Below are 9,067 nucleotides of genomic sequence, written 5' to 3' on the forward strand. Positions count from 1 at the left end.
AAAGATATTATCTGTCTCATGGAAAACAACAATTTGAGGTTATCACTAATATAAATTTAATAACAAATCTCAAGTGAACATGTTCCCAAATCGTTAAAGCTTGGCAACAAGTTTATAAGAATGTTGTTCTACATAAAACAAGTTTTCAAATGGATCAATTGTATTAGAAAAGTAGGAAATACCTCAAAAACGATTCAGTAGAGGGAAGATCACCAACTTCAACAAATTAAGAAACTGTGGCTAATGTCCAGACTGGTGAAAGAAGATTCTATAATTGTCACTGATGTGATAGATACTGAAGTTGGGATAATGCATGGGTCAGCATTTCCAATTTTAAGTGAAATTCTTGGTCCTAGCAAGCTTTGAACTCTATGAATGACAGAAGATTTGGCTGAAGATCAGCTAGTTTGAAGAACGGAAATTTTAAAAAATATAAAAGCTAATGAAGATGATTTTATGGGATACATTCTTAGATTTATCAATATAATCCAGAGAGCAGTATAATCCAGAGCAGTCCAATTAATGACTTCCAAGAAGACTTGCCGTTGTTATTGTTAAATGCTGGCAAGTCCGTTCTGACTCATAACAATACTGTATAGGGTTTCCAAGGAGCAGCTGGTGGGTTTGAACCACCGATCTTGTGATTAACAGTCCAATGCTGATCTTACAGCACCGCACCAGGATTCCAAGAAAACCTGCTGGGCCAGTTAAATTCAAAATAGAGAGGTTAGCACAGAAGGTGGTGGTAACTGTGTTTGGAATTCAAAATAGGTAAACTTGATAGATTTTCTGAAAGGACACAGGATGTTTATGGGGGCTTATTCTGAATACGTTTAAAGAAAATTGAAAACTACATTAATGATAAAAAGGCCAGGATGGTTATGCTGAGGAATTATTTTAATAAGAACAATTCACATGCTCGTTCTTCGAGGGTAGCTAGGGCTGTCATATGAAAATTTCATTGGAAAACCTTACTCCATCTACCCTACCATCCTGACCTTGTCCCATTTTATCTCAAAATCTCAAAGAACATTTCAATGGAGGATGATTTGAGTCCTCAAGCATGCCAAAACTGCCATTGTGAAGTGTTATAAATCAAAAGATCTAGAATTAAAATAAAAAAATCTAGAATTTTACAAGGAAGGTTTAGAGAGGTACAATACTTCCTTTTGAACTGTATAGACTTAAATGGAGGATATTTTGAGAAACTATAAATTCACATCTTGATATTTTTGTTAAATAAAAGTGTCTATAATTGTGTAGCAATACTTTTGTAATTATCCCTAACAATGAGTCTGGATTGCAGTTTAATCTTCATTATAAATATAAACTGAGGGTCATTATATCTGAGGTATTAATGTCATTAAATTGGCTGAGTTTACATAGACAGTGAACCTAGACAATAAAAATGAGGTAAAAAGGGTGACATCTAGAATAGTATGAGGTTTTATGGAGGAGGTGTTAGAATACAAGATGGAGAATGAGTGTTCATTAAAAAGATAGGTGAAAATTCAGTAGAATAAGCTGTAGATAAAATGTCTTGTCTCAAAGACAAGAAAAGGAAACCATGCCAGGAGAAGGATGTGGTTGTCTATATAATGCAGCTCATGTTGTTTGCTGTTGTTAAGTGTTATCAACTCAGTTCCAATTCATAGTGACCCTGTATAGGGCATCTGAGGAGCTGTTGATAGGCTTGAACTGTCAACTTTGTGGTTAGCAGTCTAGTGCTTATCCTACTGTATCTCACTAGGACTCCTCTCAAAGTAGAGTTGACTTTAATGGTGTGGATGAACAAAACTTTTGGGACATTCATTTGCTGATGGGGCACAACTCAAAATGAGAAGAAACAGCTGCAAACATCTATCAACAATTGGAACATGGAATATGTGAAGTATGATTCTAGGAAAATTGTTATGTGCTATCCAGTCAGTTCTGACTCTTAACAACCCTGTATAGGATTTTCAAGGTGTGGCTGGTGGATTTGAACCACTGACAAAAAGAGTTGTGGGATGACATCACGAACACCATAAAGGAAGGAAGCAAAAGGTCATTAAAAAATTAGGAAAGAAAGAAAAGATAAAATGGATGTCAGAAGAGGTTCTGAAATTTTCTCTTCAGTGTAAAGAAGCTAAATCAGCTGTAAGAAAAGAATTGAAAGAACTGAAAATAAAATTGTAAAGGCATCTTAAGAAGATAAAATCCAGTATCATAATGCAATGTGCAAAGACCTGGCATTAGAAAGCTAAAAGGAAAGAACAAGCTTGCTATTTCTTACACAATTAACCTGAAGGAAATAAAAAAATTTTTTGAGCCTCAACTTATGATATTGATTAATTCTATGTATAAAATATTGAATAATGCAGGAAACATTATATACAGAAGGAATATATACTATCACTTTATCACAAGGAATTGGTGGATGCTCAACCATTTCAAGAGGCATCTTGAACCACTGGTATTGTAGGAAGAAGTCTATGCTGCACTGAAGGCATTTATAAAAAACAAGGCTCTAGAAACTGATGAAATACAAATTGAAATGTTTCAGCAAACTGATGCAGAACTGAAGGTGCTTACTCATCTTCGCCTGCAAATTTGGAAGACTGCTACCCAGACAAACATTTGGAAGAGATCCATATTCTACCCCATTCAAAAGAAAGGTTACCCAATGAATGCAAAAATTATTGAATAATATCATTCATATCTCAAGCAAGTATAATTTTGCTGAAGATAATTTAAAAATGATTGCAGCAAAACATCTACATGGAGCTGCAAGAAATTCAAGTCAGATTCAGAAGAGGTCATAGAATGAGATATATCATTTTGACATCATGTAGATTTTAACTAAAAGAAGAGAATATCAGAAAGATTTTTTTTCTTATGCTTTATTGACTGTACAATGGCATTCAACTCTGTGTATCATAAGAAACTGTGGATAACATTGCAAATAACTTGTATTCCAGAACAATTAATTGTGCTCATGAGAAGCCTTTTCATAGACTAAGAGGCAGTTGTTAGAACAAAACAAGAGGACACCGAATGATATAAAATCAGAAAAAGTGTGCACCAGCATTGTATCCTTTCGATATACTTATTCAATCTTTATGTTGAGGAAATAATCTGGGAAGCTGTATTATATGAAGAAAAATGTGGCGTCAGAATTGGAGGAAGTTTTATATACAACACGAGGTATGCAGATGACACAACTTTCATTGTTAGAAGCAAGGAGGAATTAAAATACATTATTGACTAACCAAGACGATAGCCTTCAGTATGGCTTTTACCTCAGTGTAAAGAAAACTAAAATCCTTACACCAGGACCAATACAGAATATCATGATAAATGAAGAAAAGACAGGATTTGTCAAACTTAAATTTTATTGCATCCACAATCAACACTCTAGGAAGCAGCATTCAAGAAATCAAGAGACATGCTGCATTAGGCAATTCTACTACAAAAGAACTCTTTAAAGTGATAAAGTTTGTGCATGTGAAAGGTGGACAATGAATAAGTAATATCTTAGAAGAATTCATGCATTTGAATTATGGTGTTGATGAAGAATTTTGAAACTTCCATGGACTTCTTGGAAGAAGAACAGTCAGTATTCCTTGGAAGGTAGGATGGCTACACTTTGTCGCTGGTATTTTGGACATGTTATTGTTTGTTGTTAAGTGCTGTAGAGTCGATTCTGACCCATTGTGACCCTGTACAGGGTTTCCGAGGAACAGCTGGTGAGCTTGAACTGCCGACCTTGCAGTTCAAATGGCTTTGCAATCTGGTGCATTAACCCACAGCACCACACCAGGATATGATATTAGGCGGGATCAGTTCCTCAAGAGGCAAATCATGCTTGGTCAAATGGAAGATCAGTGAAAAAGAGAAAAACTCTCAAGGAGATAGACTGACACTGTGGTAGCAATAATGGGCTGAAACATAGAACAATTGTGAGGATGACACAGGCCCAGGCAGTATTTCTTTCTTTTGTTAGAATTCAGAACCAACTGATAGCACCTAACAACAAATTTTATGACAATATGATAGCACAAGCTTAAAATCAAAGAAATATAGATTTAATTCTCATAATTACCACTTGGGACCTCAAAAACTTAGATATATGTTTTCCAATGTTGTTGTTAAGTACCTTCGAGTTCGTTCCAACTCATAGCGACCTTGTATAGGGTTTCTGAGGAACAGCTGGTGGGTTGGAACTACCAACCGTGTGGTTCCCAGTCCAGTGCTGATGCTACAGCACCATCCCAGGAGTCCTACATGCAGGAAAATATCTACCTCATAGAGTAGTTCTGAGACAAATGAGGTGCTAAATGCAAAGCACACTACAGCACTAATTACTATTTAAACAAGCAATAAATATTAGATAACATAGTTTACAATGAATCAATACTCTCTTGCTACTTATTCCTTGATGCAGCCAGAGTGTATTTTAGATGTCTACAAGCATTAAAATATTTGTTGAAATCTAAGAAATAAAATGTTAAAGGGGAATTCACTTTGTGCATGATCTCAGAGGCTGTCAAGCTGATTGCAAATGTCTGAGATTTTCAACATGCTACAATTTTAGCTGGGTCAAAATATGATAATATGAATTTCATAGGCCTTATGATTTTCTTCAGATGGTATTAAAATGGTCTCACACTGCAATTCTTAAGGGCAATATTAAAGTAGATTGTAAAGTAATGCTGTTTGTGCAAGACATTTACATACTTTAATTTACATCAAGGGAGCATGTTGCCTATGCTTACAGAACTATATGTACTTCTCCAAGTACAGAAAATAAGATGTATAATACAGACTTTTATTAATGGATAAAAAATTCAAAGTCTTGAAAATGCTTTGAAATGGTTCAAGAAATTTGTTTTTCTAGAAGTCAATATGTGAACTAAATTGTAGGACAAACATCTAACAGATTATCAATACTGAAAAGAATAATCATTTTAAGAATATGTACTTATACTATGAAACTTATTTAACTTTATATAGTTATATATTTATACTTATTACATATCAGTGGGGTCCTGGTGTGGCACTGTGGGTTAATGCTTTGCCAGACTGCAAAGTTGTTTGAACCGCAAGGTCAGTGGTTCAAGCTCACCACTTGCTTCTTGGAAGCAACAACAATGTATCAATTATGAACTGTAGTGGAAAATTATATTATCTTATATTGTTATCTTTGTTTTGTACCATGGAGTATGTTCTGACACACAGTGACCCTCCATAGGGTTTCTGAAGCTGTAAATCTTTAGAAAGCCTCATCTTTCTCCCTCGGAGCACCTAGTAGACTTGGACTGCTGACTTTCCTGCTAGCAATCCAACATGTGACCACTATGCCTCTAGTACTTCTTGTATTAAATATTGAAATATTATCATTTGTTGATAATATATTGTATATTATTGATGTCATTGTTATTGTTGTTAGTTGCTGTCAAGTTTGTTCCAACTCACAGAAATCCTACTACATAAAAACGAAGGAGACTATATCATCCTTACACACACTGCCATGTTTGTGCGTAATCATGTTGTCATTGTGTCTATCCATCACATTGGTACTTCCTCTTTTTCAGTAACCCTTTACTTTACCAAGTCTGATGTCCTCCTTCTCCTGATATCAAGTTTCTCCTGATAACATTACCAAAGTCTGTGAACCAAAGTCTCATTATACTTGCTTAAAGGAGCATTCTGGCTGTATGACTTCCAAGACATATTTATTCATTCTTCTCGCAGTACCTGGTAATTTCAGTATTCTTCACCAACACTGTAATTTTAAGGCATCACCAGTTCTTTTCTGGTCTTCCTTCTTGTCCAATTTTCACATGCATATGAAATAGCTGTAAATACAATGGCTTGGGTCAGACACACTTTTGTCTTCAAAGTGGCATTTTTGCTCGTAACAATTTAAAGAGGTCTTTTGCAGCAGATTTGCCCAATATAATACATTGCTTGATTTCTTGACTGTTGTTTCCATGAGTGTTGACTGTGTATTCAAGTAAGTTTGACAGTAAATATTGTTATAGTGGTTGTTTATCCTAAAAGCTTCTAATTAAATTTATACTAGTAATAAGCCAAGATAACTTCAAGGTTTTGTTTACATCCTTCCTCCATCGTTTTTATTGTTTGCAGTCCATTTTATGATTACTTTGCAAACTTAACTTCTTTGCACACCCAACTTCTTTCTTTTCTTTTCTATTGTTTTTGTGAAGGGAGAGCAGGAACAAAGTTGGTTTGAACTGCAAGATCTGCAGTTTAAGCTTACTGGTCGCTCCTCAGAAATCCTACACAGGGCTGCTATAGGTTAGGTTGGAACCGAGTCGACAGCACTTAACAACAACAACTAGATAGATAGATACATAGATAGATGGATGGATGGATGGATAAACTGAGAGGGAGAGATTTTACATGGCATTTGTGAGCACCCATACCAGTACTCTTCATATATAATCTTGGATCATGTTGTTGTTTTTAGCAACCATTGAAGTGGACCCCAACTCATGGACCCAATCTTTTACAAAGTTGAACTGATCTATTATGTTTTCTTTGCTGAAATCTTTATAGAAGTCGACCATCAGGAGTTTCTTTTTACAGAGACATTGGGTAGGTTTGAACTTACAGCCTTTGTGTTTGCAGACAATTGCAAGCCATCTGTATCATTGAGGCTCCAGGAGCATGTATGAATGTTTAATTTAATTAAAAACACTGTATTTTTGCTCAGTAAGAACTTTTGTGGGATTACAACATGTATTCTTAATACTCCAAACATTTGTGTGTCTGTGTGAATTAAGGAAACTGGTAGGTAGAATCCTAAGATGGCTCCCCCAATATCTTTTCCACGGAGTGTGTTGTTGTGTGCCGTCAAGTTGGTTTTGACTCATAGTGCCCTTCTACGGGGTTTCTGAGAACAGCTACTGGGTTTGAACTGCTTACCTCGTGATAAGCAGTCCAGAGCTTGTCCCACAACAGCATGCCAGCGCTCCTGTGGTTTATACACCTGGTAAAATGCCTTCTTCTTTAATGTAAAAGATTTGTGAATATGATGGTTTTCATTACCATGATAAAGTTACATGATACATGGCAAAGTGAAGGGGTTTTGAATTGTAAGTAAGATATCTAATTCTTTGATTTTGAGTTAATCAAAGGGAGATTATTCTGGGTGGTCCCAGCCATATCAGGTGAGTTCTTTAAAGAGAGTCTGTATGTAAAAGCCAATCAGCAACAGATGATCTTCCATAGATATTAACACCATTAACTGATATGGTTTGCAGAGCACCATGTGGCAGGGATGAGTGGGCATCACAGGACTCAGGTTCTTGTGTCTGCAGGAATAAAAGATTGCATTGCCAACTACTGTAGACTCCTGGTGTAGTCCTTTGGATTGGCACTGGACTGTGAACCACAAGGTCAGGAGTTCAAACTCACCAGCTGTTCCTTGGGACATTTAACAGGGTCACTGTGAGTTGGGACTGACACTACAGCACTTACCAACTTAATAACAATGTGAGTTAGACAGCAGACTTTTAGTTCCAGAAAAGGACACAGCATAACTGATGCAATGATTTTAACTCTGTGAAATGTAAGCAGAGGACTCTTGAATTCTTGACTGGACTTCTCTTTAAAGTTACTTAGATTTTATAGTTTGTTACTAAATAATAGTCTTAGTTGTTGTTGTTGTGAAGTGCCGTCAAGTCGATTCTGACCCATAGCGACCCTGTATAAGGTTTCCGAGGAGCAGCTGGTAAACTTGAACCACCAACCTTGCAGTTCAAATGGCTTTGCAGTCTGGCGCATTAACCCACAGCACCACACCAGGACTCCAATAGTCTTAGTAGTGACTACCATATTATAGTCAAAGAACAACTCCCCTCTCCCATCAAAAAACAAACAAACAAGCAAACAAACAAAACAAACAATTTCTAGCACAGTTATGCTGTAAGATATTCTCAATGACTGTGTTATGGATTGCCAGGTATTTCTGTTGAGAGTCTCCTCTTAGTACATTTGAACTGACAATCTTTCAATCACTTTTCTAGTGTTAGCTCTTTGTTCTAAAGATACCAATAAACAAACGCTGCTGGTAAGTGCCATCAAGTGGATTACAACTCATTGCCACCTTGTACAGGGTTTCTGAGGAGCAGCTGGTGGGTTTGAACTCCCAACCTTGTGGTTCACAATCCAGTGCTTATCCTACAGCATGATACCAGAAGTCCAAACAACAAACTAGGATACTTTTTTGGCTTTTTGTTTTTTTAATGGTCACCACCATATCAAATATTTCAGTCCTATGGAACTGACAGGGATGGAAATGCTCAAGTTAACACCACATACAACTTCTTGCCTTTAGCTTCTGTTCATAGAGAAATGTCTACTCTCTCATCCCCTTATCCATTCTGGGGGAGTGGGGAGATGGGTAATCTTCTAAAGACCACTCACCCAAATAAAATTCATAATGCTTTAATTTTTGTTTTTGTTTCTAATGGACCTTCACTTTTCTCTCTGAAGAAATGGAGGAAAAAATCCAGGTGTTTCATCTCAACACCCTCATTGACGCAATGAGTTCCTGCAAAAGAGGCCATTGGAAATTGCCAAAAAATACTGTAAACTAGCCTAACTATATCTGATAAAATTTTTCTCAGATTTATGAAAAGAGGTAAATAAACATCTCATAATAATGGGTTGGGAACCATTTTAAGAACTCAGAGTTTTTATAGGCTTTCATTGTTTCTATTTGGGCCCTGAAAAGTAATTCTATATTAAAATATTAGTCATTATGCATCTGACAATAACATGGTTTACTATTTTGGGAATGACAAAATAAGAGGAATGGCATTGCCTTAATCATAAAAAAGAGCATTTCAATATCTACTTGAAGAATAATGCTGTCTGAGATAGAATAATATCCATACACCTACAAGGAAGACCAGTTAATACCATTGTTATTTAAATTTACCCATCAACCACTAAAGCCAGTAATGATGAACTTGAGAAATTCTACCAGCTTAAGTCTGAAATTGATCAAATATGTCACCATCTTGTATGGTATGGATAATTACTAGTGAAAAAG

Source organism: Chrysochloris asiatica, unplaced genomic scaffold, assembly GCF_000296735.1.
Source record: "Chrysochloris asiatica unplaced genomic scaffold, ChrAsi1.0 scaffold00009, whole genome shotgun sequence".
In the NCBI taxonomy this organism is placed as follows: domain Eukaryota; kingdom Metazoa; phylum Chordata; class Mammalia; order Afrosoricida; family Chrysochloridae; genus Chrysochloris; species Chrysochloris asiatica.